At 44.4% G+C, this 12,174-nt stretch overlaps 1 protein-coding gene across 1 annotated transcript in view; it reads right to left on the bottom strand.

The window, feature by feature from the left end:
• Window positions 1–2,711: 2,711 nt before the first annotated feature.
• Window positions 2,712–12,174, bottom strand: part of LOC5575653 (alpha-mannosidase 2) — a 79,898-nt gene continuing 70,435 nt past the window's right edge. Inside the window, exon 7 of the mRNA XM_021838072.1 lies at window positions 2,712–3,913. The gene's annotated coding sequence lies outside the window, so the exon portion shown is untranslated. The remainder of the gene's footprint in view (window positions 3,914–12,174) is intronic.

Here is a 12,174-nt window from a genome sequence, read left to right as displayed (position 1 = left end):
ACGTCCTGGAGATTTTTTGATTTCACTCAATCTGCCGTCCACTTGATACCTGAGGCGTCCATTCACATGACCATCGGCTCGGATCTCTTCAGCAGCCCCATCATGAGGAGCAACGATATCCACTCATCGTTAAGCTGTAATCCAATCTCCTGCAGCTTCTGGCTTGTGATTAAAATTTTGTCCACGTACTCTTCAACAGATGAACAGTCTTCCACGTTCCAGTCTCATTAGCTTTCGCAGCAGACTAATCTTGCGATACTTACCGCTGTCTTGGAAGACCGTTCGGAGACTGTGCCAAGCATCTTGTGCGCTGTGGACTAAGCTGTAATTATACCAGGTCTGTCACACTCGGGCTCAGATTGTGTACCACTTCTAGTACTGCATTTGGTCCCTCGGTAGTACAAAAGGTACCCAAGTTTGACAGATCGCAGTACACTTTTCACGGCATTCTAGATTACCTTACGAGCCATAAAATTTTGGGCAACTGCAAGGGACATCGGGGTCCTTAATTTGTCTTTGATTATACTCTCGATACCGAGGCAAATCGTCGCCAAAACACGGTCCAACTAGTTCTCGCTGATCTGCACATGGTCCGGTGAATTAACGGCACGCCAAGTTTCCTCCTGCATCATCACCATCCGCATTCCGAACGCCCACGCTGCGTAGTCCTCTCGACCTTTCAGCTTCTCCAGGGACTGATGGGAAGCGCTACTGGACGGAATCCGAAAATCACACGCTCTTGCATCTTGGTTTCCCCCGGGGGCTTCTTTCCTTTGGCCGCCGAAACCACCAATTACATGAGCTGGATCGCTTGTTCGTTCTCCATTCCCATTGCCTTGAATCGGTGGTAATCTGCCTCCCGTTCTTTTCACGGACATGTTTCAGAATTGCTTGAAGTCTTCTTGCGAAAAAAAAAATCACTTTTCGGCTGATTGTTTGGCCGGTTGCTAGGTTACCAGTTGCAAACAGCTATACTGGGCCGATAACCTGATAGAGAGTTAAAGCGTCTGAACAGGTATACACAAGGTATCTAGAAGGGAGGTACTTCAATGTGTCAGAATGTTGAATTCGCCATTTTGAAATACCAGGTGACAGCTGGCGAGTTTGTTTTGGTTTGAAGGTGCTAACTCAAGACGTACCTCCAAACATTTTTCACAGCCACACTCCACCTCGTTTCGTTCGGCTTTTAATTTCACTAGTCATAGAAGAAATGTAGCTTCCTAGTAGCTTTTCCTCACTTTAATTAAAAAAACACTTCCATTTTACATCCTCTAAAACACACGAAGAAGGTAAACGTTACTCAGAAATGCGGGAGAAAATTTTCACTTACCGGTAGGATTTGTTTTCTGTGGTAAACAATCCCTAACATTCCCATAGAAACGATACATGAAAACATACTCACCAACTAGCCAGCTCTCCAGCTGTCACTTTCACCTCCCCTGTAGCTGACCTCACTTCGCACCCACTGACTGCTTAGATCACTGAACCTCCCTTCAATCAATCTTGGGTATACAGTCTAGCAACGAATGATTTATTAACTCAATTATAAATGCAACGCTTGCTACGCCAACACTGTTTTCCACGATGGCCATGCGTTTCGTAAAACCGTACAACACGCTCGCGGAGTGCTTGCTTTTTCGACGCCATCTTCGATTGAACCCCCGAACGAAGAGAAACATGCCACCCATTTTTAGGAAGTCCAGAGAGCAATTCTCTTAGAGAGAAAAAAAAATACGCTCTTTACTTTAATTAGGGAAAGGTATTGAAATTATGTTTATTTTTAATCAGCTGTACAATCAGCGTTTTGTAGATGGTTAACTTTGTGCGACGGGGATCTTTACTTGATCGAAAAGTTCGATTTGCATCCACGAAGTGGTTCTGGATTTATTGGCTTGTGTTTCCTTCGTTGCATTGATCAATCTTGTCAGTTTATTCTGGGAACTGTATTCGTGCATAACCTACCATTGCCCATACCATCCCAAATTACCTTGCAATCAGTGATAGACGGCGACATGGAACTTGGTAGAGGCGCTCAAAATGGTGATCTCACGATAATTTCCACAATCCAACTTATCGTACTTATTGGAAATAATGTTGTCATACCTTCCATCCACTCTCCTTGTAGTATCTGCTCCACCAAAATATTGGTAATAACTCAGTGCAACACTCTTGGCCAATGCATCTCCATCGTATTTCAGCAGCTCGCTCGGTAATTGATTCACTCTACACGGAGCCACAAATCAACCCAACTTTGACTTCTTTTGACGCAATTCGGCTCTTCCGTGAGATAACCCAAATTTGGGTTAACTGACATATACCTATCATTAGGTTGTTTTTATTTGACAACTGCAAAAAAAATAACTCAGTGCAAAATAAAATCTACCCAGCGTTAGCTTTCGAAGTCTCCGAGATGGGTAAAAACAACTGTTAACTCGAAAGAACTCAAATTTGGCTTATTCCATTGAAATTCGACGATGGGTCGGTGCGTCTCTGTCTGTTTTTGACAATTGAGTTTAAAGAACTTATTTTTTGGGTAATCTGATTTCTCCGTGTAGGCACACCAGCTGCATCTTGAGCAATCGTCAACTAATCTAGAGCAAAAATATGCAATGGTTACGAACGTCGATGGTCCTGTGCAATGATTGAATTTGGGTCACTTGTCCTCAGTTAAAGGTCAAAATCTGGATAAATTTGTTGATCGTGTGGTCTTGCACAAACGACAGAATTTTGAAATATTTGCCGCATAAACTATTGATGGTAGTATCGAGGATTGGCATGGTCGGAATGGATTCAGACTGTAGTATTGACGGATCTTCGGCATTACTGGCAAGACTGTCTAAAGCCTTTGCTAACATTCTCTTGTGTCTGCTCCAGTCCTGAAGTCTAGCAGATCTTTTAAATATCAGACTTTCTAGCTATTGATGGTATTATAGAGGACTGTCATTGATGAAACGGGTTCGGGATTTCTCCTTCAGTTTCCGAAAAAGACTCGGAAGGTTCAACCGGCATCTTGTGGGCTGCTATCGAGAAGCTTTGACTTCTGATGGCGTGCTGCAGTTTAAACTGATACTGTGAAGTTATTTCCAGGAATGTGGCAGACCAAAATCTCGTTTCAACTTGAATTTCTGTCTCGATGGTTTTCTGCCTGAATCCGACTTTTTTTCTGTTAATTTATCATCCATTTAACCTGAATCCTTTGGTTTTTCTTAATAATTTCCAGTTGAGTTTGATTTTACTTTTGTGTATTTGATTCCAACTATTTGTGCCCTTAGATAGATTCACGTATTTCTGCCTCAACTTTAAGGCCGTTTAGAACACGCAACTTATTACACTGCAAAAATAATAAGTTTAATTATTCTAGTAAAAAGTCAAATTTTCAAAGTTATTCCAATGTCAAACAATCAGATCAATACTGTCGAAAGCGACATCGAAGTGCCACGACGTGCCCACACCAACACAAAACCAAGAAACGCTCGAAGCAAAGCACACATACACACAAGCATCAACACCTACAGACAAAACGAGTAAAAATAGAGAAAAAAAGATACAATTTTGTAGACACAGAAACTAACAAAACAGAAACTGTTTATATTCAAATGAACAAAAAAAAAGTTGTGATGGTAGACAATTCTATTGCTGTTATTTGTTATGGAAATATGAAGTAAACACACAGACACAAACTCTTAAACAGACAAGTAACGAAATAATCAGATCAACTGTCGACACGATTCTTATGTAAAACAGAGAGAAGGAAAACCCAAACAAACTTACAGTTTTTGACAGTTGACCTGTCAGATCCATGCCATCCCGATGACGTTTGATTGGTTTGATTTGATTTCCCCCATAGAGAACAAAACTTAGATGAAAACCGATTCCAAAGTCGTTTTATTTGTCTGCGAGTTTTTCTTCGTTTCTGAAACGAAAATTAGGATGAACATTGTATTATAGCAAGTTAGATAATTTTCAAAAATGGATGGAAATTAAGTACCTATGAATCACATTAATATGAAATACGTGTAGAATAAAATAAATTCATTCATTGACAACTAGGCAAACACAACTAAGCAGGCGTAAGCTCCCATTTAATAAAAAAAAAACGAAACCATGACCCAAGTTGAGCTGAAAACCTTCTAAATAGGTCATTTTATAAATTTTACTCCAAACACTAACAGAAAACTTAACACGTAAACCAATTGCAAAATGAACTTAAAATTGTGCAAATCACGTCTGATTAGGGCGATAGAGAACAGGAAAAGAAACCTAACCTATTTAGTAGCGCATTCATTCAAGCCGAAAATCGTTCGTTCAAGTATTCACTATCGTACTTTCTCCATTTTAGAACAACAGCCGTGCACTCTCTTTGCCCCTCTCCATATGTAGACGAATCAGAATCAGAACCGACTCCAGCGGAGTTTGTCATCCAATTCCGAGTATATTTACGCGTTTAGGAAAGATTGGAACCTTACGAGAGGAAAAAGAACGAAGCAAATGGCTGGACAACCAACGCGTTGAACGGTGATTGCGGTTAGGGTCGAATATCAGGACGAATCTAGCAAATCATTAGCTAAAGGGAAGGACGTATTTTCACTGCGCGGCAACCGGACAAAAGGCATGTATTTTTATAGAACGAACATCAGCCGGAATTCATTTAATACACTGACAACCAAAACAAATTCAAATCTTTGTATCCCTCTTTATATATGAAGCTAAATGATGATATGGAAAAAAGTCTTAAAACTATATTTATATTTGTATAACGAAAAAGGTGCGAAACAAAAAAGAAACATAATTTTAATGGAGGACTACTGAAGATGAGTGCATATTGAAAACTGAAACAAAGCAGGCGCTGATTTCCCACATCGGCATACACACATCACATACATACAGACAAAACTTTTTTCAGCGTCTCCCTTTCCTTTGTTTATCTTCGTGTCACCGCACACTGTTTACAATTCTCTAGTCTTAGGGGTAGCGTCGGTATCGCGCATGGTAATCATATAGACAATACTTAGGGCAAACAACCGAACCATAGTTCATTTTAGGATACCGCAATTTTTGAGTCGAATTTCTTCAGAGTCATTACTATAGAAAGTCTCGAAAAAAAATGACAGTTCCTTCCACGCGAAAGTAATACCAGAGCAAATCAATGCACACACAAGCGCGCGAACAGTTCGACATTATTCCGTTTGTTAAAAGTTCTTTCAAATCCATATTAGTCTTTACTCAAAAGATCAAGCATTTAAGCTAAAGTTTACAAACACTACCATACAAACACAAACACATACAGTTGATACCACGAGTTACTGGTTTTCTACAACTATTTTAACTGAACTGCACACATCTTTCTAATTGAAAAGTAAAAACCGTTGTTGCAAGCATGTTTCACACTTTCTCTCACACACAGACAAACATACTAGAATACAAAATAGTGTAATGTTTATAAACAGAGAATTACACCATCTTCGCAAACGTTGAAAATAAAAATTCTTCCTGTCATCCCGTTTTCATGTTGTTTTCTCATTGGAAAGTAAGCTAAAGCGAGTAGAAAATTTACAAAAAAAAGCAGCAAACAAATAGATAGAGTGAAAATGTTTTTCTAGGAATGAAAAATAAACTGTTGATTATCTAAAAGAATTGAAAAGTGTACTCTAAATGAATGAAATCAAAGTTTTAGGCGCATGCCGCAATGACAAGCCAGAGACGAAACAGTATATAAAGTAGTAGGAAAAACGGAAAACCAATGACGGGAATGATAACTAACGATAAGTGACACACAAACAGATTAACCTAACCTTAACAAACAAAACAAAAAAAAAACAGTTACCGTTCAGATAATTCTTCAGAATACAACCAGTGAAAATAAGAAAACCAACCATCTGCAGTTCTTTGTTTTGCTTTCGCATCATCACATTCCCCTAGTGAACCCCTTCCCCCTCTTTTACAATTCTTACTAATGCCTCGCACTTTCTATGTCAGCTAAATCGCACTGTCCCTTGTCATCATCTCACGCAAGCACGCCCCCTCTCATTCTCCAACCAACGCAGCAACCTGTGATGTCTGTCATCAGTCAAAACATTCGTCGCCAATCCATCGTTCACCGCCTACTGCTCTTCCCTGGCATTCCTACGCCCATCCGCCTCTCAAACTCGTTCCATGTTATAAGAATCAAACATTTAAACCGAATAAAGGTTACAAATTTTTAAAATCTGAAATTCAAAATGGCGCCCACAGTGTACATGCACTCACCCACACACGCACGCGCATGCTAATTCGATGCACTCACACACTCCCAACACACAGAGAGACACGTTTAAGCAGAAACAGCCGCATTCTATTGAAAAAGCATTATAATAAATACGAACAAAAAACGTTAAGTAACGAATCGCCCATGTTTATGACAACAAAAAACCAAAATCTAAATAAAGTAAATAAAGAAAACTGAAATTCTATCCGTCAGCAAACAAGCAAAAACCATTCATATTTATACAACAAAAAAAAACAACAATTACACTACACAGTAAAAACAAAACTTAAAACAGATGCACGCCACGTTGGAGCGGGGTGCGCAACGGAGAAATATAGTTCAATTACTAATTAAAATTTATAGAGAAAGACGCGCCCGGCAGCTGCAAGCCGAAGTAGGGCGAGAGGAGATAAATTCTGACTAGTCAATATTTGATTGCAAGAAGAGATAAACAAAAAAAATATCTAGGATATTCTAGGCTAGTGGTGCGATGGATGTGTTGTGAGGGCGAAGGAGGCAGCAGCAGCAGAAGCAGGGTCAGAGAGGAAAACAAACACGATCATACCTACACTCAAAAAAATCCAAACGTCATTGCTACGTGAAAAAACACGTAGATCATTCCAAATTCATTTTACCTCCACTTCACCTGACTAAGATAAAGATCACTAAACCATTCATAACCACCAAATAGTGACTCGGTAATGTTTACTGATGTTACCTATCGCACTTACGGGGAATTCACGTAGGTGCCTAAGTTCATTTTCACATCTGCATATTGTACGTACATTCGGTGTTGAACTCAAATCCTAAGATGGCGCCCGCTTGATTTTTGGAGAACTTCAGAAGCTGCTGCTGCTTTAAACTCTGTGTAAGATTGATTTCAAGGTAAATATGCTTTGAATACCGAAGAATCCCTGTGTTCACGCACATAGAGCGAAGGGTTCGTATAATCAACCCGGTATCGACGGGGACTCGCGCGGTGATATTTCCACTAAAGAACACTAGGTCAATTTGCGGTCACTGAACTCCGACGTGGAAAGGTAAACAACTTTATTTTTCGAAGCAAGGTACTGGGATCGTTTATTCCGACCGAACGCGACGGAGGTTTATTTATTACTAACTGCTCAGCTGTTCTACTGCTTCTCCTGGCTTCACAACACACGATCGGGAGGCGATCGGTACCTAAAGGCCTATTACCTGTACCCTACAGAGGCAATAGTGTGCGGTGATGTACTGCGTTCAAATGTGTGCTGATAATTCTATCTGGCGGTGAGTGACCACAGACTAGGGTGGCTCTCGCAACATAAATTTAATATTCTATTTTAAGTATTGGCGCAATCATACGCCGGCCGCCTTGAAACCTACGGATTTCAACTAATTTGTTATTCTAATTCAATTAGTTCCTAATCTTCTACGAAATTCTTCGTTGATATCTGAATTCACTTGACAATTCTTCAAATTCTTCCTGGTGACGATACGATTACTACTGGAATGCCGTACTCAAAACGGCTCGTGGCTGATGGTGCTGCTTCGTGACGAATACGACGGCTTCTGGGCACATCGCGAAGGGGTTGGTGGTTGCTTCTTGCGGGATCTGATCTTCAGGTGCGTCTGCGACTTGCTTCCTGACGACGAAACAAACGGCGGTGTGCCATTCCGGTACTTATACGGGGCTGTGGTCGATTCCTCTCTTGGATGGCGATGACGATACTCCGAGCGAGATACCATCAATCGCTAAGGGGACATCTTCGGGGTGGTATTCGGTCGTCCTGCGGTTGTCCGGCGATTGCCTTGCAGTCGTCCTTGACGACGGGGAAGGGCTTCATTCGTTGCTGCAAATGAGAGGGTGCTTTTTCACTTGGATTTATGTACAATACAACAACTTGCCTGGAGCGGCGGCCCTCGTGGCCTCCGCGACCGCTACCAGCGGCGATGACGGTGTCGAAACGGATGACATACGGTGCGATACTGACCAAATCGGTTGCCAAGGATGAAACCAAACGGTTGCGGTGAGCTCTTACCGCTTCTTGGGCTGATCGGGCGGCTACAGTGACGGTCATAGAGTTGGCCAAACTCCGACTGACGCTACAGCTTGCTAAACCAGCGGATTGTTGCAGGTTGTACCTCGGCGAGATGGAACGGATTAGTTTCGCAACGTAACGTATCCGATGGACTCGGAAACAAACGGGTTGCTTCACACGGATTGACTGGACTGAACGCTCACAACTACCTTCACCAACGGACGATTATACCTCGGAACGATGACTTATGGACAGGGTCTTGGATGGAAGATCAAGGTTGGCTCCAAACGATACGCTGTCCCGGAGACCCGGGACGGGTAGCACGACGACTATGGGGTATGAAAATTCCTTAAGCTTTTTGAAATACTGATAAAAAACAAAACTTACTGGAATGCGGAGGCCCTATGGACCTCCGCGGGTGCCGAAGCACCCCCGGTGGAGGCGAATTATGCCTCATCGCTGGTAGATGTTGCGTTATCCCTTATCGGAAGGACGCAAATCTTCGATATCGCTCTTCGGAAAACCCCATTCGCAGTGCGTACGTCTACCACGCGGATGTTATCGTCAGAGCCTCGGAATACTTCGGTTACTCGACCAAGGTTCCACTTCAGCGGCGGTAGCCGCTCGTCCATCAACAGAACCATGGTTCCGACGGTGATGTTGTCTCGTTGTCGTGTCCATTTTGTCCGGTTGTGCAAATCGGACAGGTAAAGTGTGCTCCATTTCTTCCAGAGCTTCTGGCTGTAGTCCTGAGACCTTTGCCAGACGGTTATGCGGTTTGCTGGAACATTCTCCAGATCGGGTTCAGCAATCGCTGTCAGTGGACGTTGAACAAGAAAATGTCCGGGCGTGAGTGCTTCGAAGTCTCCAGGATCGTTGCTTAGTGGAGTGAGAGGCCTGGAGTTTAACACAGCTTCGATTTGCGGAAGCACTGTCTGCATTTCATCATACAGCAGCGTCCGACTACCGACGATCTTCTTGAAGCTGTTTTTGAAGCATTTCACGGCAGCTTCCCATAGACCACCGAAATTAGGCGATCTGGCCGGGATGAACTTGAATTCAATCCCTTCATCTGCGGCGTTGCTGGCTACAGCATTCTGGAACTGTTGCTGCTCGAACAAATTCAACAGCTGTCGAAGTTCCCTCTTTGCTCCTACGAAATTCTTGGCATTGTCGCACATGATCACGGCTGGACGACCTCGACGGGCAGTAAATCGTCGTAATGCCGCCAGGAATGCCGCTGTGGTGAGATCGGCGACTAACTCGACATGAACGGCCTTGGTAACGAGGCAAACGAATATTGCTACGAAGCATTTAACGGGACCACTACGGCGCTGCGGATAGGACACCAGGAACGGGCCGCAATAATCTACACCGACCTTGAGAAATGGTGGTGCCGGATTCACTCTTTCTGGTGGCAGCTCTGCCATCAGCTGTTCTTGACATCTGGGCTTGATCCGAAAGCAGATGACGCACTCATGTAACACCTTTCGTACGAGGTTACGGATGTTCGGAATCCAGAACCTTTCTCTGGTGCTTGCGATGACGACTTGTTGTCCGGAGTGGAGCATCTTCAGATGGTAATGGCGGACTACCAACGTGGCGAGGGGATGACGGTGATCGAGTATCATCGGATGTTTTCGATTTTCGGAAACGGCTGCGTTCCGGAGCCGGCCGCCAACGCGCAGTATGCCGTCTCGGAGATTTGGATTCAGCGGAGATATTCTCGAGGATTCTTTCACCTGATCCTCCCGGGACAGACTTGCTATCTCCTGCGGGAAACATTCTTGTTGCGACAGGCGGACTAAATGCAAAAGGGCGTCTTCGTATTCTTGCGTGCTGATGCAACCGAACTTCCTTGTACTCCGGTTGGCTCTCTGGGAGTTGTGGCGAAAGCGACGAATCAACGCTACGAGTCGAACTGATGAAAACAGCGAGGAACGAAGCGAGAAGATTTCGCTCGGAGTTGCGACTTGCAGCGGTAAGGCGACGGACTTTCTTTCTTCGAGGGAAGCTGGATCAAGCTGCTCTGCGGCGACTTCTGAATTCTCAGGCCAGAACTCTCGACTTTGACGCAACCAAACAGGCCCACTGAACCACAAAGAGTGGTATTCAAGCTGCGTTGCAGATATACCTCGCGAAAGCACATCAGCTGGATTTTCTATCCCTGCGACATGATTCCAGGTTCCACCTTTGGTCAGGTGTTGGATCTCGGACACTCTGTTCGCGACGAAAGTCTGCCATCGGGACGGTGTTGACGCAATCCAGAACTTCACGATGTTGGAATCGGTCCAGAAATACGACGGGATGGCCAACGCGGTCGCTTTGCTTGTCTTCTCATAGAGATGGCTCAGAAGGAGGGCGGATGAAAGCTCTAGTCGGGGCGTCGACTGCTTACGTTTCTTCTTCTTCAGATCTTCCAGTGGCGCAACTCGTGATTTCGACATCATCAGCTGAATTCGCACAGAACCGTCAGCGTAGGTACATCGAAGGTATAGGCAAGCGCCGTATGCGCTATCGGAAGCGTCGCAAAATCCATGCCATTCGGTCGAGACACACTCCTTGGTATATCCGACCCATCGAGGAATACTGATGGACTCTAGGGCGCTGAGGTTCCTACGATACTCTAACCAGAAAGTTTGCAGGTTCTCCGGGAGCGGATCATCCCAATTCGCATTCAGCTTCCACAAAGTCTGGATGAAGATTTTGGCTTCGACGACTACCGGTCCTATCAGTCCCAAGGGATCAAAGAGTTTGGACGCATCGGAAACCACAATTCGTTTAGTAATCCCCGACGCTGAATTCCACTTGGGCAGCGTGAAATAGAAATTATCGGACGACGGACACCATACAAGGCCCAGTGTCTTTACGGTAGCTGTCGGCGGCGGTGAATCCATTTCGTAGAGGACTCGATCGTCTCGCAGATGCGGTTGTAGCTCGCTCAGGACTTCTCCGCAATTTGAATTCCATTTTCGCAACGTCATTGCAGCAGAACCGGTAAGCTTGACCATTTCCTCAACTAGCTCCTTGCCTTCCTCTGGGTTGTCGACGCCGGTGATCATGTCATCGACGTAAAAGTCTTTCCGAACTACCTTCGCTGCGACTGGATGCGTGGATTCTCCGTCTTCTGCTAGCTGTACCAAGCAACGTGTAGCGAGAAACGGAGCAGATGCGGTACCGTACGTAACGGTCGTTAGCTGGAACACCTCGATCGCTTCATCTGGCGTGGCTCTCCACAGAATCAGTTGCAGCTTCTGATCAGGTGGACACATGTTAATCATCCGGTACATTTTCGCTACGTCGGCTACGATACCGATCCGGTGTAAGCGGAAACGAGCATGTATCGAAATCAAGTCGTCTTGGACTACGGGACCTACCATCAGTCCATCGTTAAGCGAAGCACCGGACGTAGTCTTGCACGAAGCATCAAATACAACGCGCAGTTTGGTTGTTGTGCTATCCGGCTTCAATACCGCATGGTGCGGTAGAAAGTAGTTCACCGATCTTGACAGTTCTTCCTCGTTTACCTTCTTCATGTGGCCCATCGCCGCGTATTCCTCCATGAACTCGCAATACATCCTCTTCAGCTCTGGATTTGAAGCAAACCGCCTCTCCAAGCTCATGAATCGACGCTCCGCTATGCATCGAGAATCTCCCAGGTGCCCGATAATGTGATCTTTCTTGGGCAGAGAAACGACGAAGCGTCCGTCTTCGTCTCGAACGGTTGTTTGCTTGAAAAACTCCTCGCATGTGGACTCTTCCACGGAATAGGTGCTCGCTAGATGACAGCTCTCTAGCTCCCAGAACCGAGTAAGTTGCTCTTGGATTTCCGACATGGAACACAATGACGCAGATGGTGAACCTGCGGAGATCGCACTGTTGGAAATGCGACCGGAAACGATCCATCCG

This window comes from Aedes aegypti, chromosome 1, assembly GCF_002204515.2.
Source record: "Aedes aegypti strain LVP_AGWG chromosome 1, AaegL5.0 Primary Assembly, whole genome shotgun sequence".
NCBI classification, from domain to species: Eukaryota; Metazoa; Arthropoda; class Insecta; order Diptera; family Culicidae; genus Aedes; species Aedes aegypti.
Note: the sequence above shows the minus strand (reverse complement) of the source record. Positions and strands in the feature narration are given on the sequence as shown.